Source organism: Vipera berus (assembly GCF_964194415.1).
Source record: "Vipera berus genome assembly, chromosome: 2".
NCBI classification, from domain to species: domain Eukaryota; kingdom Metazoa; phylum Chordata; class Lepidosauria; order Squamata; family Viperidae; genus Vipera; species Vipera berus.
Window position 1 is genome coordinate 40231476 of NC_138203.1, and position 27765 is coordinate 40259240.

Sequence of the window (27765 nt, forward strand, 5' to 3'; positions counted from 1 at the left end):
TTCCTGCCTGCCTGCTGCAACCAAAGCACTAGATTTTATTTTAAAAAAGACAGCAAGTGGTGATGAGATTCATCTGATTCAATCATGGCTTGCTGTAACTGTGGCTGTTGCTAAACTTGTTGTGACTTGTTTGACACACTGTACTCTAAACCAGCGGTCCCTGAACTTTCTGGCTCTGTGGACTGGCAGTGGTGGCAGTTGGGCGGGGTGGAGGTGATGGTTTCCTGCACATGTGTGATGATTGTGCAAATGTAGCTTTGCTTGCTTGCGCACTACCTCCCAATTGTGTGGCCTGGTTGCCTACGGGTCATTGCCCATGAGTTAGCGACCCATGGACTCTAAACCATGGTTTAGAAACCACAATAACCAGGTTTGCACAACTCAGTAAGCCTGAATAAAATAAACCACATTATAACTTAACACAATTTATTTCCTAGGTGGTAGGAAATAAATACATTAATACTAATGTTTAAGGGTTTTTAAACATATTTTTGAAAGTACAATATCAGGTACAAAATCAAATCTTAAGCAAAAGATTGTTAGGCAGAGAACAGAAGGAGAACTAAAAAACTTTTATATTAATTATATTGCAATAGTTCAGAGAATCATGAATATAATAATAATACATGTAAATAAAAATCCCATCTAAATGTAGAAAAGATTGTAGCTTTCAGGCAGACCCACTATTCCTTAGGGAAATGATTTTGAAGATGGAAGGATTACAAGATATTATACAGTATATTGGCTTTCTCTTTCTATCTATAGTCATGCTGGAATAAGAGAACTTCCTCTTTAAGCTTTTTTTTTTAACTTGAGGAACTTTGTTTGTTTGCTGAACTTGATCTGTGCCAGAATACAACAACATTACATGGCAAACTACTAGAACAACAGCACCTAGCTGTCTCTACTTGTCTCGTCCTGGACAGCCCTTCCCCTACAGATGTCCTACAAGAAGTGCAATGGGGCTTTCATTTCCTTAGGCAATTGTTTGTGACTCTATTTATAGAAGAAATTGCTCTAAAAATAGATGTTGGGCTGACACATCGGCTGTTGTCTAGGGCAGGAGCTGACCAAACCCTTCCTGCTGTATTCTCAACTGGCTGAGCTTCCAAAGCATGTGTGGGAATATTCACACATTGTTCCAAAACAGGCTTGCTTGAAAAATGTAGAAGATGAATCAGTAATTTTAAACAATCATCTTGGATTCCTTTCCTATCATTTGCTCTATATCCACCCACCCACCCCCCGTTCACCAAGGGGCCAGGACATATCAGAATATAGAATATGTGGCATCAGTGATTCCTTGCCATTTCTTCAGAACAGTGTTTCTCAACAGTTTAAGATGTGGCTGAGAAATTCTGGGAGTTGAAGCCCACACATCTTAAAGTTCCACAGGTTGAGAAACATTGCTTTAGGACACGGGTGTCAAATTCACCACGTCACCTGACATGTCGTGACATATCGGGGCTCTTTTTGCATTGCCTGCAATGGGGTGGGCACAACTTCAGTATGATGAAACTGGCCCACGGGCCAGCAGTTTGACACCCCTGCTTTAGGACATCCTCTATTTTTCTATGCATCTGCTATGGACAAGGAGGAGGAAGCAATTACTCCTCTCTTTCCTCTGGAAAGAGAAAGGGCTACACTTTTGTGTGTTTGTGTGTAAATGTATACAAAAAGAGATACAATTATGCTGTTGTGGTTTCTGGACTCCCTTTCTCCCTTTGGCAAGGGATGCTTTATCTATATAAAGAAAACCTCTCTATGCAGGAGGATTTGGGGAGTAATTTATTTCAAAATCTTTCTGTGCTGAGGGAAGGATTAGAGTCTCAGTCTTGAGCTCTGCAGGCCAAATCAGGACACTTCCTAGATGCTGTACATCTTTGAGTCATAAAGTCCTTGCTTTTTTGTTTTTTTAGAATTTTATTAAAGGGATGGATTCATAATTTCATTATTCCTTTATATATGAAGCATATTCATAGTAGTAAGTAGCCAGCCACCAACAGAATTAGAGTTCATAGGAGACCCGCTTTTTCCACAGGAATAGGATACACTTCTCATTGTGTGTTACACAATGTTAGCATCAAGCTGCTTCCACTGTTGACTACTAAAGGTGCAATTTTACATGTATTTTTTGTTAGTTAATCCCATTGAATCCAGTGGGGGGGGCGTTACCTATAAATAGATATCTGGGTTTATGTATAGGCAATTTCAGTAGCTAGAGCCTTTGAAATATAAATTTGTACTGATTTTTTAAAGCTTTTTTTTAATTTGGAAACACATTCCAGTGAAATCACAGCTGAATATAGTTGGAGATTTTATATACACACTGCTACAAATATAATGACTTGCGTACAACATTAACCTTTAAATGAATCATAAAATATTTACATCAGCTATTATTGCTCCTTAAAATAGTGTATTACAAGCATCCTGTATTAACTTCTTACAATTTTTCCTAAATTTTATTCTAAAGAAGAATGAATAATCAGATAAAAAACATATCAGTTCAGTTTTTCAATTCCCATAGCAGAATGTGGCTAATATTATAAATGCAACAAACAGAAAATTAGGAATTCTTTTTAAACAAACAATTTTTACAGCAGGATTATACTGAGAATAAAAATCTGACTAATTCTGTTTATGTCTTCAGAGAACATAATAATAATAATAATAATAATAATAATAATAATAATAATAATAATAATAATAATAAGAATAAGAAGAAGAAGAAGAAGAAGAAGAAGAAGAAGAAGAAGAAGAAGAAGAAGAAGAAGAAGAAGAAGAAGAAGAAGAAGAAGAAGAAGAAGAAGAAGAAGAAGAAGATGATGGAAGGGACCTTGGAGGTCATCTAGTCCAACCCCTTGCTAAGGCAGGAAACCCTATACCATTTCAGACAAATGTCTGTCTAGTCTCTTTTTAAAAACTTCCAGTGTTGGAGCATTCACCACTTCTGGAGGCAGGTTGTTCCACTGGTCAGTTGTTCTAACTGTCAGGAAGTTTCTCCTTAGTTCTAGGTTGCTTCTCTCCTTGACTAGTTTCCATCCATTGCTTCTTGTGCTGCTTTCAGGTGGCTTGGAGAATAGCTTGGCTCCCTCTTCTTTGTGGCTGCCCCTGAGATATTGGAACGCTGCTATCATGTCACCCCTCACTCTTCTCTTCGTTAAACTACACATACCCAATTCCAGCAATCATTCCTTGTATGTTTTAGCTTCCAGTCCCCCAATCATCTTTGTTGCTCTTTTCTGTACTCTTTCTAGAGTCTCGACATCTTTTTTTACATTGTGGTGACCAAAACTGGATGCAGTATTTCAGGTGTGGCCTTACCAAGGCATTGTAAAGTGGTATTAGTACTTCACGTGATCTTGATTCTATTCTTCTGTTAATGCAGCCTAGCACTGTGTTGGCTTTTTTGGCAGCTGCAGCACATATATAGAGTTTCTCAATAGTTTTTTGTTTAAGCACTTACTGGATCAAACCATGTCTTCAATGCATATATGTTGACCTTTAACTTCTGTATCTCAGTCAGATCTGGCTGATCAGTAGTTTTATCATTCTATGTAGCTTCAGGTGAAGATTGTTCACTAAGTTCAATTGCATCAGCAATATACCATGAAAATTAGATGATTATACATTTTTTTTCAAAAACACTGAAAATCTCGAAGGGGAAAAAAAAGTCTGTAATGGTGTGACACTTGACTTGATGAACAGTTTTAACCAAACTCAAGCTATTAGTTGCTAAAAACTAATGAATCTATTTATTTACTTTCATTTATGATAGATAGATAGCTGGGACTGTTATTAATTATTCTACTCACAAATTAATAACTAATTAATAAAAATGGGTTCTGCAGGATTGAAGATGTTTTGGCATAGCATAGAATATGAGACAAAGAGCTGCAGGTTGAAGGATGTCAAGGAGGATAGACGAAACTCAAGTACTTATTGTAGAAAAAAAAACAGATGGACTTTCTCCTAATGTAAAACCATGCTATTATGCAAAAATTCTGTATAGTTTGCCCAGTAGTACTCCATCCTAATTGAACATATAGGTCAGTATTTCTCAACCTCAACAACTTCAGAATGTATGGACTTTAACTTCCAGAATTCCTCAGCCAGCATGCTGGCTGGGGAATTCTTGGACTTGAAGTCTATTCATCTTAAAGTTGCTGAGATTGAGAAACATTGATATAAGTTATTTTGTTAGCTTTCTGAGCATTTTCTGAAAAGAACTTGAAAAAAAAGAACTTGAACCTGAACTCATATAGCTCTACAAGTGTTTAAAAATGGATGGATTCCAGTCCTGATACCATTTTGTGGCAATGTCCCGGTGAAAACTTTTATCCTGTTTGTCATTGACTGCACCTAGATTTTCAGGAAAAAAGTCCAAGTCTGAATGCAGAAAATGAATCTTCTGTGACATGTTGCACTTCATGGTCTTGTATTCTGTAAGAGGTTTATCAAACAACTTAATGTAATGTGGTACTCTATAGTTGCCAAAAATTTTTTTCTCAGTGATGTCTTTTAATGCTTTCCAGGTGATTTTCTATGGCCCACTAATAGCTCTTTGAACCACTTGTCACTGATGACATATCTGATCTGTGGATAACAAAAATGCTTTCCTTAATCTTGTCATCAGTTATTCTTCAAAACATCTGTCTCACATAACAAAAATCTTCACCTTCCTTGTTCATCACTTTTACAAAATTTATCATCAGTCTCAGTTTTATGAGACTAGAAGGCAAAAATATCTTTGCCAGGTAAACACGTGGTTCATGTTCCCTGTTTTTCAGTCCTGCAAACAAATTCCTCCAGAGTAGCCATATCTTTTTAATGTAAGGTGACCGTCTTGCAGGGCTGTCCCATTCACATATGTAGCAACAATACTGATATAGTGGAACTGTATTCCAAACAGCAAAGCTACTACTTTTAGACCCCTGGAGATATTCCAGTTGTATTGCATGTGTTCAACAACATGTTTTTGTATGTTTTTTTTTCCATTTGTGCAGAATACCGTAGCTAACAGGTATTGAAATGTTTACATTGCAAAAATGGAAAAATTCTATAAAATGGTACATGAAAATCTTGTTTCTCATTAAGAATGTTGGGGTATTTGAAAGTTTACTTAATATTTTTGATTAGTAAAATTTATTTATTTATTCAGTTTGTATAGCCAGCCATTTCACATTTGTGACTCTGAGCAGTTTACAATTAACACTTCAATTAAAATTAACTGTATTTTTGACCTAGCAAATGTATTGCTGAAAAAGTTAGTTAAAATTCAAATAAAATTTAATCATCATTTTAGTGTTCTTAAACAGTTGAGTGTTACCTTCAGAATGTACATGTGTTTTGTTTTTTTAAAAAAATAAGGATTCCTTCTTTTGTTCTTTTAACTATTTATAGTAAACAGGAAAAACTGGGATTTGTTCCATGTAGTTATTTTCTTCTTCTTTTTTTGGGGGGGGGTATTCCTTTCTCCGTTTGACTTTCTATATTTATGGCTGTGTCACAAATGTAGCCAAAAATAGAAATACTTCCTCACAATGAGGACTGAATCTGCCAAAAGTTATTTCTTTAGGAAATTTAAGTCACATTGGATTACCACCTGCTGCTATCAAAGCTAAAGCATCATGAGCTAGAAGCAAATGGTGGGTTGGGGAAGATCAAATTCAGATCAGTTATGAAATACATCAGGGAAAGTGTGCTCTGAGAAAAGATTTCTTACTAAGGGATGCAAACTGATGCAAAAAGCTGGAAATTACAGCAGAAGCTTCATTTCTACTGTGCTAGAAATATAGGCATTTCCTTGGCAGGGCATGAGTATGTAATCAGCAAAAGGCAATGAAACCCCTCTTTAGAGAGAGAGAGAGAGACAGAGAGAGAGAGAAAGAGAGAGAGAGACAGAGACAGAGAGACACACACAGAGAGATGTTGCTATTTTATTAAGATAAATATTTCTGCAACAAAGAAACTGAAGACTATTGGACTATATCCTGGCTTGAGTTGAAATGGGATGCTTCATTCAACTAATGTTGTGGTTCAGTGAAATGAACCAAGTTCTCTATGAAAGGATGCCAATTGTCCTGGAATTGTTCTAAAGTTCTTTATTTATGTGAACCAGGCCTTTTTGGCAAATGCACAACTATTTGGAAAATTTAAGAAATGGAAATTGCCTATCTGTGTGTATGCATGTGTGTGAGTGTGTGCAGAGGTACTGTAGTGTATTCTGGAAGATTATGTAGTTGAAGTGACAAGAAAGTCTGTTTTTAAATAAGGTAGAGTAATTATTAGCTCATTTGCATCATATGTCACATTTGTTTGTTATTGTCTTTGAAGGATCATTTTACTCCTTGTATTTGTATGAGCGCCTGCATGGACTTGCCCGGTCCTCTCTCCATATGAATGTGAAGATCTGCATTTGGCTTAAATTGAAAGAGAGAAAAATATTTCATGTAGATATTCTGCCTTGAGATTTCTGTAACCCCCAAAAGAATATTGAGGCAAGAGTCTACATTTGGCCTCAGATACTTCCATGAATGAGCTGAACATTTTTACTATATATAGAGTTGCAGAGTCTTTCACCTGACTTTTCAGGACATTTTTTTTAATCCTAGTTTTAGCAGGGTTGCAAACTTTCACCAAAAGCATTAATTTATTACAGGTAGTCTTCAACTTACGACCACAATTGAGCCCAAAATTTATGTTGCTAAGCGAAACATTAGTTTAGTGAGTTTTGCTCCATTTTATGACTTTTCTTGCCACAATTGTTAAGTAAATCATTGCATTTATTAAGTTAATAACATGGTTGTTAAGTCAATATGGATTCCCCATTGACTTTGCTTGTCAGAAGATCACAAAAGCTGATCACCTGACCCCAGAACATTGAAACCGTCATATGAACCAGTTGCCAAACATCCAAGTTTTGATCATGTGACCATGGGTATGCTGCAGTGGTTGTAAGTGTGAAAAATGGTCAAAAGTCACTCTTTTCAGTACTGTTCTAACTCTGAATGATCACTAAATGAACTGTTATAAGTCAAGGACTACCTGTAATTGAAAAATATTCACAGTTATATTTTCTGAAAATAAACATATGAAAGCACCATACTTAGAAGTTCTTTTTAAAATTATATCAATTTTCCCCTCCTATTTTTTTTCCAATTGAAGGGAAGTTTCCATTTACACCAATTGAAAGGTGACTGCCTCTATCCATTTTCTCTCTGAATTTCTTTCAGAATTATGCCACATTCATAGTAAACTACATTTTAATTTTTATACATTTGGCCTGGACATTGACTACAATCTCCATGACTTACGTATTAATATGAGTTGAAATGACTATTCATGGGAAGGACTATTCACAGGATTTTATGATCATTTTTCTCCTTGCAGTCTCATGGCTTTCCTTAAGTGAGCTTCAAAATCCAATCCGTGGGTTTAAATGGCTCTGGAAATATTCTATTGCCTTTAAAATACAGTAATAATTATGTAGAGCCATTTGGTTTCCAGCACTGTTCAGACACAATAAAATCAACAACCCCTACATTTTTTGTAATAATCCTACTCACTGTCGTCTTGGCAGCATGGCTGCAGTTCAGTTTCTGCTGAACCAAAATAGCTACTGTAGGTGGGCTCCAATATGGTGAAGTAGAATGTGGAGGGTCACATCATTTCAAGTTCTAATTTTATATTGTTATTTTGAGTTTGTGTGTGCTTCTCAAAAAAATTTTCACTGTGGGGGTTGCAAGGAATTAAAAAGAACAGATTGTATATTCAAAAGAATAATACTTGTGATTCATATTGAAAATAGGAATGTAGAATTTTTTTAACTAAGGAAGGCAGATATAACACAGAAAAATCATTGGGATTTAGACTGTACATGGTACATGAATCATTATTCAGACTGCCATTCAACATGTAATAAACATTGTCTAAAGCTCATGTGACATAAAGCCAAACATCAGTTGTTTTAGAAAGGAACACAAGGGGTGGGTCATTACAAGTAGAGCAAATATGACAATAATAAAAAAAATGTCTACATGTGTGCTCATAATAGGCATTTAGGACAGAGGAAAATGTGTTGGCTTAGTTTAAGCAACCTATTGTGGATAATGAATATCTAGTTGATATCCAATGGATCAACACTCGGTTTATCCAGAAAAAAAAGTGGACCTTACACTTGTGAGAAAATGCTAGGAAGAAAAAAAAAATCCTAAATATATTGAGAAGTACTGGCTTGACTGCTAGACCATAATCAGAGAAAGATTAGGATGTTGTAATTTTTGGTGATGACAAACTAACTTTTGCTTAGTTCTGTAGCCCCTTGGTTTTTATGATTAGATACTGGGTTGCTAAACAAAAGTAATATAAATATTAATTATGAAGTATGACTTGTCTGTTTAGAACAGACAATTTAGACTCACAGACATAGACTATGACTTCATTCTAAATTATTATGCATGCTATTTGAACTAAGCCATCTTGTGATAATAATTTTTCACTTCACGAAATAAGTTCCATTTAGGAGGAAGACTGTTGAGAAGATGATTGGCTTACAGCTCCAAAAGCCCTGGAGGAAGTAGAACCAGGATTTTCATAACACTGAAACTGCATTGATTATACTTGTTGATGACTCTGGTGGGTTTGGGATGAGGATGGTACATCCAACATGCCTTCCTTGATAAGTCAGTCACTTATGATACATTATGGGATGCATAGTGTTGAGGTGGTTTTCTTCCTTTCTCCAGGGTCAATTCTAGTTGTTGTTATTAGGGAAGATAGATGAAGCCAGAATCTGTTGCTTTGTGGAATGCTCTGGAGCTTCATCCTCTCCACAGTTCTATTTAACATCTATCCAAACATGTTGGGTGAGATCATCTGTTGGCATGGGGTGAGGTATTATTAGCTGTTCATTTATGTCTTGGGCTGACAAAGTTATATGGTTGAAGTTCTTAGTTACTGTCTGGAGGGTCTATGAACTTAGATGGGGAAAAAACAGGTTTTGGCTCAACCCTGGCAAGACCAAGTATTTATGGTTTTGAGCATATATAAACACACACGATCCAGAGTTTTTCCATCTTTGAATTAGGCTAAACACCCCTACTCAGATTTGGTCTGCAACTTGAGAGTAATCTTGGACTCGTGACTCCTGCTTAAAGAAGAAGTGGTAGAAATAGCTAGAAGGCATAGCTTCAACTGGTGCAATAATGACTCCTTTTGGGGTGGGAGACTTATTCATTGTGACTCACATGTTAGTTACCTTTTGTTTGGATTATATAATGCACTCTATATAGGGCTGCCCTTGAAGACCATTTGGAAGCTGCAACCAGTTCTGAATGCAGTGTTGCAGACAGCTTTCAGCATTCCATTAAGCTTTAATATAACGTAACACTGCTATTCTGCAAAGTGTTCTGGCTTCCAATGGCCTTCTTGATATGAGTCAAGGCATCCATTATTATCTAGAAAGCCTTACAACATGGGTGTCAAACTCAATCATGTCACATGACATATCGTGACACCTCAAGACTTTTTTTGCCTTTGCAGAGCCAGGTGGGTGTGGCCTGTGCATGGCATATCCGGCTTGTGTCCCACCAATTTGACACCCCACCTTACAATGTCAAAAGGCCAGCTATTGCAAGGCTACCTGTCTCCAATTGTTTCTGCTCAGTTCAGAAACCAGATCTGACAGAAATGGTACACTCCAAGTCTCTTGTATTAAGCAAAGTCATGTTATTGGACCTAGAAGTTATGCATCTGTTGTAGTTCCTGCTCTGTGGAAAAATAGCCCCCAAGAGATTAGCATTGCCATCACCCTGTTAGCCTTTCTTAATATACTCAAAACTTGGTTTTTCCTTCAGATGTTTGGGCTAGGATGTTAAATTACCTATCCTTGTTGGCTTATTAGCTTTAATGCTACTTTTGTGGTAATTGGGAATGACTTTTCTTGACTCTAGGTTTTGTTTATTTCGTTTAAGCTTTGTAATATTTGAATTCATTAACCGAAGAGAACTGCTTAATTCTTAGATAACCCAACTATATAATATATAAAGGTGTTTTCATGTTTAAATTTGCTTTTCTGAAGTAGGGACAATGTTCCTTGATTACTTTATCATGGGGATTAATTTGATGTCTCGTCCTGAGCCTTTTGTTCCAAGTGTCCAGCTGTGATTCCTTCTCTATGGTAGATTTTGATATGAACTTTCTGCTTATGTCTTCTGATGATATGCCTCATTTAATTTTGGCATAGATGGATAAACACAGCTGATTGTTACCTGACTATCCTTCTAAGAGTCAAAATACAAATTATGTTAATTATATGGTTAGTCCTTCAGTGCCATTCCCCCCCCTTCTTTCAGTAATAGTCTTATGGGGCTCCCATCTAGTATGAAGGTTGGCGTTTGGAGGAAGAGGACTTTCAATCTTTTCTCCTGCTGTGGTATTAATCTCAACTGGAGACTTGTTCCACTATCTGAACTGAGGGGGGAAAAAAACCTCCCTCTGAAGCAAATGAAAGTTCCACTTGATATAAATAAGATAAGCAAGAGATTCAAGTGAGGCTATGACCACGGCAGAAGGCAAAGAACTGAATTCTCTTATTAACAGGCTCCCAACAGAATTCACTATTTATGAAATAAAATTTTTCCAGTTAAGGATTAACTCTAGATAATTAACACAAAATACGACTTAATATAAAGTTTGATTAATGTGTAGTTACATACAAAATCATATTAGTAGATATTCTCTTGCTCTCTCTGTCTCTCTCTCTCTCTTCTACCCCCTGTATATTTCCAGTATGTTCAGCAATACCTTTTAATCTCTGGAGCATATTGGATTTAGGGATGGGGACTGAAAGAGGATCCTGTTGAAGACCATGTTGTAATATGTGTAGTTTGTCCTGCAAGAGCAATGAAACAACAAATCCCATGTATAAGAGGGCCTGGTGCTGTTGACAGGAATAACATCAAGATGAAAATGAGGCTGATTTTTCATGTCTGCCTTTGCTTCTTCATTCTTTGTTCACCAACATCAGGAGAGATATCTTAACAGAGTTCACACTGGAAATCATATGTGTGCTGTTGATGGGCTGACATTTACAGATAGGAGGAGAGTATATTTTTGGAATAAATCCATAAAAATACATTTTCTACATTTTTGTCTTGTATTTTTTTTCCTAATATTCCAGTGCCACTCAGAAGATTTCTAATAAGTGTTTCAGATTCATATCTGATTAAGAGCATATTACAAGATTGAATGGATGGAAATATTTTTAAAGTTTACCTACACAGAATGTGAGATATCTGACATACAAATCATTGGGATTCAGCACATCATAACAAGATTAGGAATATATTTTGCTAGCTCAAGGATAAATAAGTCTAAAATTTAATATCTTCCAAATACTTTTCTAACTGATGGTTTTGTTGGTCTAACTGGATTTGGCCATTTAATGAACATTCTCAGAAACAATGATGAGTCATCTGACATAGAAGGACTCTCTGACAGGGCTGCCAATTGGTTATTCCATTCAAAGATTAAGCTGGTTGCTATTTCAGTCACCAGCAGAAGTGTCAGCATATTTGCAATATTTTTTTAAATCATGGTTCAGGAAGAAAGACATTGGGGAAAAATGCCAATACTCTCCTCCTTTCCTGGGCTAATGTTGGATTTGCAGTGTTTACAAACAGCTGTTACAACAGCCCAAAGCTCCACAGAAAAATGTGACACATCTAAGAATCTGACAGTCAAACTCCAGCATTTGTTCAGATGGTACCCTTCTATGGTTTAGAGTAACAGGAGCCTCAGTAGCTGTGGTATTTGTCACTACAGCAGCTGTGTCTGTGGTAATGGCAACAGCTGTGCTGTTTATTGCTGTCCAGCTATCTGCAGATAACACCAAGATTTAGGAATTTCATTTATCCTGTCCACAGCATTCATGCTAAGACATAGTCAGCCAGAGATACATCCAAGTTTAAGGAATCTTTAGTTACTTGTAAATTCTGCAATGTTTACTCAATGAGATAAAACTTGGCAGGGTAGAGGAAGAGAAAAATCAATTTTAAAAAACACAATAGGCACAGATTCTTTTCTGCTCCATTCTAATTAGTATCAACTTTGGAACACTATCTTGTTCAATATTGCCAACAATGGAGCTCCTGACTTTTGTAACATTTACCTCACTGTCATCTCATTGTCTCCAATCCTGGGTATTATCTGAACTGCAGAAGCTAGCTGACCTGACCTAACAGCCACAAAGCCAATTTATAAAAAGGCTATCAAGTTAATCTATTATACTTCCACCCTAATCACAGATGACATTTAGGAAGTGGCATTACATCCTCCTCTTCGTTTATCCAAGAGACCTCTTTCCCATACAACCAGCTGAAAATTGCCCAGGCTATTGCACACAGAGAAAGCTTAGAGGATTGCAGAATCATCCTCCATTAAAATAAATAAATAAATAAATATAATGGTTTCAAGACGCATTCTTAAGAATTCCTGTATCTGCTTCAAGGAAACTTGGCAGTTTTCAACCCCACACAAGTCTCTAGATCAGGGGTGTCAAACTGCCAGCCCCCCCCTAATTGCTGGCAATGGGAAAAAAGTCATGATACGTCGTGACATGTCATGTGACGTTGTGAGTTTGACACCCCTGCTCTAGATTAAATCTAGATTTTACCATGTCTTCCTGTAAAATAAAACAATTGCAATCATTTGCAATATATTCCCCATATAAATCTATGAAAGGAAATAACTTTTTTGGATTATGTTGCAGAGCTGAGAGATGATATCAGTATGAATGAACTAATTTTAGACCAAGATGGATGAAACTGGTTCTGGTTTAATCCAGGATTGATTGGGGTCCTTTTAGAACAAAAGGCCTGGTCTTCAAAGTGAAACAAGTTCTTTCTGCAGGTATGCACACATGTTATAAATAATCAATGTTAGTTTTATATGTTTTACCACTCATTTAATTCCCTTTTGTAAAATCCCACTGCATTCAGTAGTATTCTGCCCACCCAGAAAAGTGTGTTATGATGGCAGCCTGAAAAATGCCGACAATTTCAATATGGCCATACTGAACAGGGAGCTATTTTTCAATACTGTAAATCTTCTGGAAACAAATTATTATTGGTCTGGCATATTAAGAAGTAGAGGTCAGAAAGAGGAAAGAAAATGTGTAAAAAATAAAAAAAAATCAGGAGACAGCTCTTTTTCAGGCTTTTCATGAGAAAGCAATGGTTGAATCATTACCCCGCCCCTCTCTTTCTTTCTTTAACAAAATGGGATCAGCTGTTAAAATCCAGCTCCTTAGGTCACTTGCTATATATAGCACTTACTTTCTGTGGGCAGTGCAACTTAAACTCTAGATCATTTTAAGCAAGTGAAAAGATGGTATTTCTCACATTAATTTAGTGCACATAGATGTCAGGAATATTTTTTTGTCTTTTACTCTGTTAAACTTTACAGGTTGTAGCAGTGCATCTGAATACTTCTAAAAAGCTTTGACATGCATACGTTCAACAAATTCACAGAGCATCTGTTGTGAAAAACAAAAAGATAATAACTTCCAATTTAAATAACTTAAGTTCTTTCTCATTCTATTTCTCTCTCCCCTTTCCCTTTAAACTTACTGTGGAAAAAAATAGAATATAAATCATTGTAGAAGCAATAGGATTCACAGTAACCAGGATCAAGATTGTCATATTTGGAGAGGCACAGTTTGCAAAGGTAATAATCCTGGAAAATAGGATTGCATTCATAGATGTGCACCTTAGGGAAAAGTTAGGTCAGATTAGAAACTGCTTCTGAATCCTCATAAAATAGAGTTATGATAAAAATGTTGACACCGTCTTCCCATCAATTCCCAACATCCCTGACCCATGTCGCATCATTACAAGAATTACAGAGATTTTGCTATTGTTCAACAAGAAAACTCTTCTAAGCTTCCATCTGTTTCACACATAGCAATATTCTTCAAATGAAGATAATTTTGAACTGGGAAGATATGTAAAAATAGAATGAATAAAGACAAAGGAAGAAGAAATGGGATTAAAGTAGAAAATAAACTGTTCAAAGAAACTATAAGAAGCATGCAATGTTATACCTGATGGAAACACTTAACGTTCATTTTTTGTTAAAATATGGGGAAAGACTTTAGAACCCAGTGGCCTTGTTTACAATAAGATTAACCAAACTTTGTACCTGTGATTTGTTAAATGAACCACTGTTGACTAGTTTGCATAGTGCTGTCTTAATGGGTGAATTCACACTAAAGTTTCATATTTACTTCCTACTAATTGCAGCACTGAAGACACTACTGTTTTTAGATAACATGTCCTCATTGTAACAACGTTTGCTTCAACCTTTAGCTCCCTGTGAAGTGGCCTAAATTCTTTCTTGACAGTTCTAATTTAAAGTAGTTTTGTTTTGTTTTGGTTTGATTTCTTCAATAACAGGTCTTGGCATATTTATGATCTATAATGTTTGATTCATGGTCTGAATTCCTAATGGTTGGTTGAGACTGGCTTGCGCATAACCTCTTTCTCTGATCACGGGCCTCCATGAGCTTCAGGAGAAACTAGACACCAAGATTCAGTGAATGCATCTGCTTACAAAGTCCTAGTTAGGTATTATGCAGGTTCCTTATACAGTATATACTGTTTGACCAATTGAACACTTACCAAATACATGCTCAGGAGTATTTCAATCAATTAGAATAGAGCTGCCTTCTGGTTCTTTGAAAAATAAGTTGACCCACTCTTCTTTTAGGCAGCCCCTCAAATACTGGAATGCTGCTCTCAGGTCACCCCTAGTCCTTCTTTTCTCTACACTGGCCATGCCCAATTCCTGTAACCATTCTTCATAAGTTTTTGTCAGCCCCTTAATCATCTTAGTTGCTCTTCTTTACACTTTTTCCAAAGTCTCAACATCTTTTTTGTAATGGGGTGACCAAAACTGGATGTAGTGTTCTAAGTGTGATCTTACTAAGGATTTATAAAGTGGTACTAATACTTCACATGATTTTTATTCTATACCTCTTTTATACAACCAAGGATTGTATTAGCTTTTTTTAGCTGCTGCCACATACTGCTGACTCATGTTTAAGTGATCATCCACTAGGACCTTCTCACAGTTACAGTTTTTGAGTCAGGTTTTGCCTAATCTCTACTTCTACCTTTGGTTTTTCCTGCCTAGGTGTAAAACCTTGCTTTTCTCCACATTAAATTTCATGTTATTGGATAGGGCCCATTGTTCAAGTCTGTCAAGATCTTTTTGGATCCTGAGCTTGTCTTCTGGAGTGTTGGCTATTCCTGCCAGCTTAGTGTCAACTGCAAATTTGATCAGTTCCACTTCTATTGCCTCATCTAAGTCATTTATGAAGATATTGAAAAGTACTTGGTCTAAGATAGAACCTTGTGGTACTCCAGTGCTCACTTCTCTCCATGTAGAAATAGTACCATTAAGGACTACTCATTGAATATGGTTTCTCAGCCAAATTTCAAAAGACTAATAGATTTGTTTGTAAAAAGCAGAAAATAGAGGTGGTGATCAGTGAAAATAAATAGAGACATGGTGGATTTAATTCCAAATTAGAGCATTAATGTTTTCTGCTTCTGAGATCAAGTGGTTTGGTATGGTTCTGTCTTCTATAGTTGTATTATATCTGGAGGAAGGTGATGATAATTTGCTAACTGTAATGCATTTGGTGTATTCCATGGGATAATTCCACATATTGGGGACTATGATCATTCACTGTCCGTTCTTTGCAACACTTCTCAGTTTGGATATTTGGGAATGGGTTAAAATTACAGAACACAAAATAGAATACAGAATAACAGAGTTGGAAGGGACCATTGAGGTCTTCTAATACAATCCTCTGTTTAAGCAGGAGCCCCTATGCCATTTTAGACAAATAGTTATCCAGTCTCTTCTTAAAAGTCTCCAATGTTGGAGCATCCACAACTTCTGAAGGCAAGTTGTTCCACTGGTTGATTGTCCTTACTCTCAGGAAATTTCTGCTTAGTTCTAAGTTGCTTCTCTCTTTGTTTAGAGTCCATCCATTGCTTCTGGTCCTGCCTTCAGGTGCTCTGGAAAATATGTTGACCCACTGTTTGTGGCAGCCCTCAAATATTAGAACACTGTTATGATGTCTCCTCCAGTTTTTCTTTTCACTAGACTAGATATGTCCAATTCCTACAACTGTTCTTCATATGTTTTAGCCTTCTGCCCCCCCCCCCGCCCAAATCATCTTCAGTGTTTCAGGTGTCTAATTTCATCTGAAGCTGGAGGCCCTTGATCAGAGAGAGAAGTTATGTCCAAGGCAGTCTCAACCAACCATTAGGAGTTCAGACCATGAATCAAACATTATAGATCATAAATATGCTAAGACCTGTTATCAAAGAAATCAAACTACTCCAGAGTTTCAATATCTTTTTTATATTGTAGTGACCAAAATTGGATGCAGTATTCCAAGTCTTTTTAAGGCATTATAAAATGGTGGTATCACTTCTCATGATCTTGATTCTGTCCCTCTGTTAATGCAGCCTAGGATTGCACTGGCTTTTTTGGTAGCTGCAACATATTGCTGGCTCATATGTAAGTGATGGTCCACTAGGACTCCGAGATCCTTCTTGCAGATACTGGTCTTGAGCCAAGTTTCACCCAGTCTGTACCTGTATATTTGGTTTTTCTTGCTTAAGTGTAAAACTTTAATTTTTTCTATATTGAATGTTATTTTTTCAGACAGGTCCCAGTGTTCAAGTCTATTGAGATCCATCTGAATCTTGAGTCTATCTTCTGGGAGTGGCCTGACTACTGCCAGTTTTTCCTTCTAGTTCATGTGACAGGAAGACCAGCAAACTACGATAATCTTTAAAAAAAAGCTGATAAAATTTTGGATGAAGGACAAGCTGGGAAAAAGCAAGAGATGGGTCTCTTTCAAGCTGAATGGGATCCTTCTTGTCTTATTTTCCATTTAGAGCTAATATATCTTGTCATAAGTAAGGGTAGAGACTTTTTAATTCTCTAAAACCCTTCAAATGATTTAAGAATTCTCTAAAACCCTTCAATCCTTCAAAGCAAGGAAGCAGATTTCTTCACTGATCACCAAGAACCACAGTCGGTTGTTTACATAACGGTCAGGGAAGCAACTCTTATACTACCTCCACACCAGCCCCTTAAGTCATAAGCTTTCTTTCCAGTATAGTCTCAATGTAGCATTATGAACAGACAAGGTTCATCAATCAGGTTTGGTTCAATAATTAATTCATCATATTTTTTCCAGGTTTAGACAACACTGAATTATGGCAAGTAAAATAGAAAGGGAATGGGGACAATGTAGAAAATCATAATATTCTGTGACATGATAATATATATATATATTTCCTTGTTATTGCTAATTGTTTAAATTGGAAAAATCAAAGAATATTTTAATAAGCTTGTCCCAAATTGTCATTTATTTAAGACATGAACAGTAGTAGAATTCTGCATTCTCAGTCTCACTGTTTTATAAGTCCATTTAGCTTTCCATACACAGAAAATGCCTAAGAGAAAAGTTCATGAATAGTAGTTAAAGGGAAGATTTTGATTCTATTACTTATGCTACACTTTGCTTCAAAAACTGGATGAGAATGTTTTTTAGATCCACCATAGTTCTAAGAAGCCAAGTATAACGTTAATATCTTTACTAACACAATTTGGTGCCTTACAGTGCAAAGAAATTCAGTTCTTTTCTCAGCTCGGCAGGAACCATTATCTCAATGTAGTATTCCAACAGAAATCCTATTGCCAAATAAATATGTATTGGGACAAAAATCAGCCCAAACTTGTTAAACCAGCAGGCTCATGTTTTAGAGTCAAAACTCAAAGAGACTATAAAAAGAATTTGACTATGGTCCTACTGGGAGTGAGTCTGGATATATTTTTTTTGCCAATTAATCCATGAGGGAATAAATACAAGCTGGAAAGTTTGGCTGGTGTTTGTCCTTCCCTCAAACACCTTCAGAGAATTGGGTGAGGGTTGCATTTAGATTGTAAAATTGACAAGGTGGTGGCGAAATGTCTTTTAGAGGTTTGGAAATCCTTTGAACAAGATGCTACAGACAAGCAGAACATGCACAAAGCACCTGTTTTTAAATTATTAAAGCATCAGCATCTTTTTCCAGACTTTGAGTGGCAATTTCATACACTTCTCCCAGCTGTCTTTGCAAATGCAGGAACTATTTCTTCCCTTTGTTTTTGTTTTTTTTTTTTTCTCAGTGAAGTGCTGTGTCTGTGAATCCATACATACGTGAAGAGAACAAGAAGCCTAAAAAAGCCACTGAGTTTAAAAGAGATACAGCCATTTCAGTGATTCAAATACACTTCTACACATTCTTTGAAGGATTTGTACAGTTCCAATCTCATGCATATAACCTTCAAAAAGCCCAGTGCACTTAAAGCACTGTCTGGTGGTTTGAAAAATAGAAACGTCCTTACCACCACTTCCTTGAATAATCAGGTGACCACACAATGGAAACCTGGATCTGATGTGGTGAATTTATCCATGGATTTGTAATTAAATGCAATTTGCTGGATCAGAAGTTCATCTCCAGACCAGATGATCAAATGGGCAGACATACCATGATCTGCTGAGCCCTCACAGCAAGAAGTATTTTCTTTAGTTCTGAGACTAGCCCAGCTTAAAGTGATGTTTGCAACCTGTCTTCATGAAACTATAGTTGATGAGGTCAATTTAATTAAAATCAAAAATAGAACACCTAACTGAACTTTTCCCAATCATCTTTTATCTTAATTATTTACAATGAAATAATTGTCCAGGGTCATCTGAAGCATCACAACAGGTATAAAGTATAATATTTGCTGGATTATATGTAAACCTCTCCTGGAAAATCATGTCTAAAGAACATCATATTGGTAATTATTCTGCCTAGGAAATGGAGCTTAATCTCCCATTATTAGTTCCATGGCTGAACATAGGTATCACACTATCTTTTGTCCAATACCGCCAGTTCATATTAGATCAGTATCATCTGGCTGCTTACAAAAACAAAAAAAAACTCTACAGGGCAAATTTACGTTGCTTATTAGTTATACCATACATTAGACAATGGTTGAGTAAGCTTGGAAATGATATTAGAATTCTTTTGGTTTCAACTGCCTGTTTGTTATTTTGTCATGAGTCAAACAAATTCCTAATTTTTGCATTCTTTAGTATGTCCACCATTTTCATTATTATCATCTGACTTGCCTTTATCTTCAAACAATTGTGAAGGTTTGTTTTTGTGCTTCCATAAACAGATTGGTCACCACCTAAGAGAAAAATGTGAGCCTTTATCTGTAATAGGAGACATTTAAAAAACACTGAGAGATGTTTCAGGCAGATAAAATTTTAGTTTGTCAGGTGATGCATTATTTTATTAAGATTAATGTCACGTCTATTGTTTAGACCCAGATTTTCCCTTCCTGTCTTAAATTTGTAATTTCTGGAAAGCATGAAAGATAATGTAAATTTAAGGTTCCTAGAGATTGGGACGATGCAGTAAAAGTGCTACACTCAATTTGCCAGCAAATTTGGAAAACTCAACAGTGGCCACAGGATTGGAAAAGATCAGTTTACATTCCAATTCCAAAGAAAGGCAGTGCCAAAGAATGTTCAAACTATCGCACCATTGCACTCATTTCTCATGCTAGTAAAGTTATGCTTAAAATCCTACAAGCTAGACTCCAGCAGTATGTGGATCGAGAACTACCAGAAGTACAGGCAGGATTTCGAAGAGGCAGAGGAACTAGAGATCAAATTGCCAACATACGCTGGATCATGGAAAAAGCTAGAGAGTTCCAGAAAAACATCTACTTCTGCTTCATTGACTATGCTAAAGCCTTTGATTGTGTGGATCATAACAAACTGTGGCAAGTTCTTAAAGAGATGGGAGTACCAGAACATCTTATTTGTCTCTTGAGAAACCTATATGCGGGCCAAGAAGCAACAGTGAGAACTGGACACGGAACCACTGATTGGTTCAAAATTGGGAAAGGAGTCCGGCAAGGCTGTATACTGTCGCCTTGCCTATTTAACTTATATGCAGAGCACATCATGAGAAAGGCAGGGCTAGATGAATCAAAAGTTGGAATTAAGATTGTTGGAAGAAATATCAACAACCTAAGATATGCAGATGATACCACTCTAATGGCAGAAAGTGAAGAGGAACTGAAGAGTCTCTTGTTGCGAGTGAAGAAGGAGAGTGCAAAAGTTGGGTTGAAACTAAACATTAAGAAAACTAAGATCATGGCATCCGGCCCTCTTAATTCCTGGCAAATAGATGGGGAAGAAATGGAGGTAGTGACAGATTTTATTTTCCTGGGCTCCAAGATCACTGCAGATGGGGACTGTAGTCAAGAAATTAAAAGACGCTTGCTCCTAGGGAGGAAAGCCATGGCAAATCTAGACAGCACACTAAAAAGCAGAGACATCACCCTGTCAACAAAAGTGCGTATAGTCAAGGCTATGGTCTTCCCAGTTGCAATGTATGGCAGTGAAAGTTGGACCATAAGAAAGGCTGAGCGCAAAAGAATTGAGGCCTTTGAACTCTGGTGCTGGAGAAGACTCCTGCGAGTCCCTTGGACTGCAAGGCAATCAAACCGGTCAGTCCTAGAGGAGATCAACCCTGACTGCTCTTTAGAAGGCCAGATCCTGAAGCTAAAACTCAAATACTTTGGCCACCTAATGAGGAGGAAGGACTCACTGGAGAAGAGCCTAATGCTGGGAAAGATTGAGGGCAATAGAAGAAGGGGACGACAGAGAATGAGGTGGCTGGATGGAGTCACTGAAGCAGTAGGCGTGAGCTTAACTGGACTCCAGAAGATGGTAGAGGACAGGAAGGCCTGGAGGAACATTGTCCATAGGGTCGCGATGGGTCGGACACGACTTCGCAACTAACAACAACAACAAAGAGATTGGGAAATGACATAGATGCATAATCCTTGTACTATAATGTAATATAAGTACTATATTGTAGACATACATTTATATATATTATAAATACTGTACTATGCATATAAACTCTTGTATCTAGTATAGTACTAATAAATAACTAGTATAGTACTAAAATAAATAACTGTATTTGTAATGTAAACAATATAGAGATATTGGTTTAAAAACTATATATACTATTAATCTTTATGGTACTCCTCTACTATGCTACAAACAGATCTCATGATGATTTTGTTATGCATAGTTTTGTTTATCTACAATAGATCCAAATATTCTAATCAATCTTCATCAGTGGGTGAAAAGCAAGGAATACATTTCTGAATGTGTGGCCAAAAAATAAAATCCTACCATATCTCAATATATCATCTATAGTGGCATATGAGAAATCCAGTTGGATATCATTGTTAAGGTATCAGATTATGAAACTGGAGACTGGGAGTTCTAGCCCTATTTTAGGCACAAAGCTAGGTGGATAACTGTGGCCTAGGCACTGTCTCTCAGCCCTAGGAAGCAGGCAATGGCCCACTACTTCTGAAAATTTTCCAAGAAAACTGTAGGGACTTATCCAGGTCAACATTAATTCAAAGTCATACAAATTTAAAAAAATTAAAAAGGAGGAGGTATTCCTCTTGGCTTCCTACTCCAAAACTAAGACAATTTCCCCAAGTCCCAAGTTCTCCAAAGCTCACCAGGTCTCTTTATCATATTCTATCAAATATACCAAAAAGTCTTGAACATTTTAGGCTGTTCTTCAGAAAGTTCAATATAATTTTTTTTCCAGCAAATGACATTTAAAAATTCAACTGCTCTAATAAGAACCAGGGGGATTCATTGGTCTGTCAGTACATAATAACCTTTTTATAACAGAAGTGGGGCGGGAAGAGAAATGTACCACTTCTTTAGTGTATGTATATAACTTAAGCACTCTGAAAAGAAGATACAAAAGTCCACTGAGGTGTTAAGGGAGATGAACCCCTATTGACTTTTTCACAAACCAGTGAAACATTAGGGAATTTGTAAGTCAGAAAAGGAGGGTGTCATAGTTAACATATATCATAAAAAAGGTTCTCAGTGAAGATCAGTTATGTCATTAGAAGGTGTGCTAACCATCTGTAAACTTGGCTCCAGTTTAATTCAGCCCAACTACCTCTCTGTTAGCTCAGCAATTTCCCAGTGGTCAGTCTGTCTTGCCATAATCATATGCTGGCGCCATACACATGTTTTTTAACTGTACACTGTGCCTTGTAATGAATGCATACTAAAATACACCACTGCTGCAACTGGGGACAGCTATGACCTCAGACTCAACAGCTCAACAGCATGTTTGCTTATATAGTATACTGACAAAAAGATGCCAGCTTAAACAAACAAAGTGTTCTTTTTTCTCCTCTATCTTTCATAATGAATAATTATATGGGTATGGATTATTCTAATTTGTTAACTGTTGGTTTTTTGTTTTTTTTGCATTTTTTGATAGTATTTTTTTTAAATGTTTCTCATATCCTATGGGAAAGGAACTGCTACTTGCGAAGATGAATTACAAATGAATAAAATAAATCATTCTAAAAATACTCTTTGACTACAAGGTGAATGTAAAAGTGGAATATAAATAAACAAATAATCAAGCAATACAGATGTCAACAGCTGTCTTGAAGAAATCTGTTCACAATGAAGTCTTGAATTAACTCGTTATCAGCACAGTGGAAATGTGACAATATGATTCTGTGTGGTCAAAACTATTTTTTTCCTTTTAAAATATAGTATTATTTCCTAAATATATATAACTATATGCATTCAAGACATAAAATATGAGAAGAATTCCTTCAAGAAACTAAAATGTTGATAAATTGAAAAGCAAAAAATGAACACCAGCAGTAACAGAAGAAATGCAAGTGATAATGCATCATTATCTCATAAAGGAAAGTTTTAGAAACACTTGACCAGCATCATGGAAGCCAACAAAAAGATGTCCTTACCTATATTAAAATCAGGAAATCAGCCAGAGAAGCTGTTGGATCAAGAAGATGAGGAGAAAATAAAGAAAAAAGACTAAGTTATTTGCCTTGCCTTTACTATGAAACTTGTAGATTAGGGACTGAGTCTGGGAAACTTAAGCCAATAGATATAGCAAAGATAAGAAGTTTGAATATGTATTAAAAACATACTAAAGAAATCAACGTTATCACTGGGACAATATAGTCTCACCATGAAGGTCCTTAAGAAACTAAACAATGAGGTGCCCACTGTAGAAGAATGGGTGTTTAAAGTTTCGAATCTTGCAGAAATGTCTAAGATTTCTGCTTATCTAAAGGATCATTCACAGGAAAGATATATTTCAGTTTGGAGGAGATGGATAAATTATATTCAAAACAAATATGGGACTAAAAAGTATCATTTAGCTTATGAGTAGATTTTAGTGGGATATTGTTATTGGTACGTTGTTTGTAGTTATGTTAAAAGAGAGTTAAAGCGCATTATGAATTTGGTTAATTGTATATTATGCATAATTTTTATTTAGAATATGATTATTGTAACTATAATCCTGTATTTAGCTCTGGGAAGTGGGGGGGGGGAAGTGGGTGGGTTTGGGGTGGGAGGGATTTGGGGATATATTGTAAAATTTTGTTTTTGTAAAACTCTTTAATAAAAAAAAAGAAACTAAACAATGAGGGTGCTAATATCCTGTCAAAAATATTTAATTTACCATGATGCCTTAGGATTAGAGGCTAGCCAGTGTTGGTCCAATTTATAAGAAGAGGGCTTCTTGGCACCTATAGGCTGGTTAACATAATACATGTTCTAGGCAAGGTGGCAGAAAACACAAAGACACAAATTACAGAATATATAGAGAAGCACACCCTGCTGAGGGAGAGTTGGCTAGGCTTCAGCAGAGATCTCACCTCACTAACCTGGTCAAGGTCTTTGAACTTGGGTAGATGGAGGTGACTGTTGACATTGTAAACCTCAACTTTTTTTTTAAAAAAAAAGGCAGTCCATGAATTGTCTCTGTAAATGGTCCCATTATCAGATGTTGCTACAGTTTTCAAAGCAGTCTGACAATGGAACCATGTACCCAGACAAGTCAGAGACTATATTTCACTGAATAAGTTCATCTACCTGTCTAGCAGAGGCTATTCAAATATCTAACAGAGATGCTCTATATGTGGATTCCTGTGTAGAGCAGAAAGTTGGGTTAATTGGCATTATTAGGATTGTCCAACTCTATGATTCTATGAAATTGCTTACAGCACTCCAAACCCTTTGTCTTTTGCTGCTCAACCTCTTTTTCCCCACCCCAATGATCAGATCAGGAACCAGGATCCAGACTTCCAAATGCCTTCTTGCCTCCTCAGTCTAGGATCCAGCCTTCCACAACCCAGGATCCAGTCCCCATTTCTTACCTGCCCTCCCATATAGTACTCACATTTCTCAGGCTCATGATCAAGATTTATTTCCTTCTTGTTCTCTCCCACACCCTAACCCAGAATTACTGCTTTACCCTGTTCATTTGTCACTGTAAATGTTGTCACAATACTATTACAGGTTATAGGAAGCAAAATATACAGAGTTCAGCATAATGCAGTGGGAAGCATGAATGTGTCTATGAACATATGAATTATGCATTTGATTTTCATGTTTGTACTAGTGTGTGTGTGTGTGTATGTTTGTGTGAAAGTGCTTGACTCTAACCAGGAAACCCTCAGTTAGGCACCTGTTAGCTCTGAAGGTCTGACTTTGACCTAACCTCTCTTTCACACACCAATAGTAAGGATAAAGATATGGGGAGAGATCTAGATGAACTAGCTTACACTTTGAAAGAAAAATCAGAGACTTAGTGCATAAAAGATGAATACATACTTTTTTTGCCATGCACCATGCATCATGCTTTAGGTATAACAGGAGGTTTCTCCTTTAAAAAGTTCAAATATGGCAACCTACAAATCAATTTGTTATATGGTAATTATACAAATAAATATTGTAGACAATACAAGGAGTGGGTTCTTTTGTAATAATTCAGTCTAATTCAGTTCATATTTTCTTTCTCATTTTTACTTATTACCAAAGGAGGCAGGTCACATTCTTTGGCTGTGTAGAACATTGAGAAAGTGACCATCCAGAGAAGAAGTAAATTGCTACAACTGTGTTGTTGCTTAATACAGACAACTCACATGACCAAACATTGCCAGTTCCAAAGCATTTCCTTAAGTTTAAATGCCCCCACTTCTTTCTCTGATCCACAGTGATTGTAAACAAAGACATAACTCACTTGGTAAAGCTTTTAAAAGCATCTCACATTTGGATGACATTGCTAGAGCAACTGTTATTGTAGCCTTGTTTGAACAGCAAATATTTATCCTCAGTTTTTATTTTTTTGTTTTAAAAAGGAGAAGGTAGAGACATGACAAATTCTGTATTGTAACAGTATGTTTACATAATAATGTTCTCTTGCTTTAGTGGGATAGTAAGTGCAGATCTAAAGTGCTAAGTTATTCCAGAAATTATTTCAGGACCTTTTGATGGTCTATGCGGCAATTGGCTGACTTGTAGGGAGAGATTCCCTGGGTGGGTAATGATGTGTAGTTCTCTGCCCTGGAAATGGTGACTTAGCAAAGTCAGTTATTTAGAGTGACAGGTACTGCTCTACTGTTAGATGAAATTAATGTACAACTAAGCAGTAGTTGTACTAAGCAGTAGTTGTACTATTTTTCTTGTCTGCAATCCAATAATACTTACTTCTTTATCTTTTAGAATTTCCTTTTTACAGGTAGCACATGCTCTTGTACTATTATGGTAATATTTCATAGTTTCCCACTTGGATTCACCACTCCTGTGGATTTAGTACTATGGATTATTCCCCACTTGATGAATGACTGCTTAATGTATGGACTGACTGAAAAGCATTAGGATCATTGAGATTCTGAATGCAAGAATGTTGAGGATATATTTACTGTATATAGCCATCAATCTTACCCAAAGCTACTCTGGGTGGCACACAACATAAGTGTCTCAGTTGTTGTTTCTGTGCTCAGGTTTCACCTGTTCATTTTAATATTAGTAAAAAGCCTAAGCCCATTGGTCTTTTATTGAAAAATTCAGTCGTCCTCTTCAACACACCCAATTACAAAGGGAAAGGTTTTCCGATATGAAAGAAAGTTTTCTTCAAGTCACTCACAATTCTTGTTGATTACATGAGTATATCTTGCAGCTTTAATGCCAACACTACATAAATGGTTTTCCTTCTTCTGAATGTTTTAGTCTTTATTCCTGCTATTTCCCAGCTTTTTTATCCAAAAATATTTAAATAGGTCAGATTTGGTTTGCCATTTTGAGGTCAAAGCTATTTAGTAGGTCCAATCACCTAACTGGTCATACAGAATTATAACTGTGCATACATTCAAGAGATTGGAGAGCACATAATTTACATAATTACATAAATTTACATAGGTTACATAAATTATTACATAATTTACATAATTAAAGCAGCTATATAAATTTCAAGAGTCACTTGATAGCTTCAAGAGCTTATGCTGGCTGTTTCTGAATGCATGTTTATTCTCTTCAAGTTTTAGTACAGTCTCTAGTTAGATTTAATGTATGACAGATTATGAGATTTTATGAGCTATATAAATAATCTTTTGTTTGATCTGTGATGATCTGTTCACATCCATAAGGTTTACATTATTAAATGATGAATATACATGGATCAACCATGACAATGTATTATGATAGGTGGGCAATATTTGGTTGAGAATTTATCTGTTTTATCTAGATGGAAAGAGATAGGACAATGGTGCAAAATGTATGAGGTCACATTATGATTTGGAGAAGGTTATTAATGTTTGGGGTAGGTGTTTGAGTTTTATTTTTGTTTTTTATTGTATTGAGTCTGTTCTAGGGCTACAATCAACCCCTGTGTGTCTCTGAAGGAACAAACAGTGACATTTTTAAACAATTGTTGCAATTGAGACATCTGTCTCAGACATCATCATTTTATTTTCATGAGGCTTGGTGTGGATGCCACTGAAGTGCGCGTGCACACACACACAGAGATACCATGGCTCAATGTTTACTATTTTCAGTTTTATGGGAAAAAGTCTTACCACTCAGACTAGAGAAAAATCTGGAGTCCTTGCTGAATTCAGATGCTTAAGGCATCTATACTGCTTTGCTCTGAGAGTGGTATTTTTTTTTTTATTTGACATATATGTACCTCACTTTGTGAAATGAATTGAGGATTTAAAAGGGGAGCTTTTGCAGTCTGTTGAGTGGGTCATCTAACCTTATGGGTTATATTTTGGTCAATCCAGAAAAGCAAGTATATACAGTATTTTCATCTGAAATGGACAGAAGACTGAAGCAGTAGTCAAGAGCAGCAAAAATGGAAGCATCATTTCTTGCTTCTTCCTTTTTTTATAAGACATATGCTTGCATAGAAGCAAAAATAGCTACAAAAGCAATGATAAAGTACAAAAAGAAAAGAAAAAAGAAAAAAGCAAGGATTAATATATTACATACACAGACAGAATCTTCAGGTATAGAAGTCTTTGGTTATTAATATATTCTCCATAATTTACACAGGCTGTATAATAGTAAAATTAAATTACTGAGAACTCAGTGGGACCCCAAACAGCTTAGCAGGTTTGGGATGTGAACTTATTTATGACTGTACAATTTTGCATAAAAACTGTGTGAAACAATAGCTTCTGCAGAACTTATAAACAATGGTCTTGACTTCCTGACAAGCTTCTAGTGTCTATGAATAAGTTACC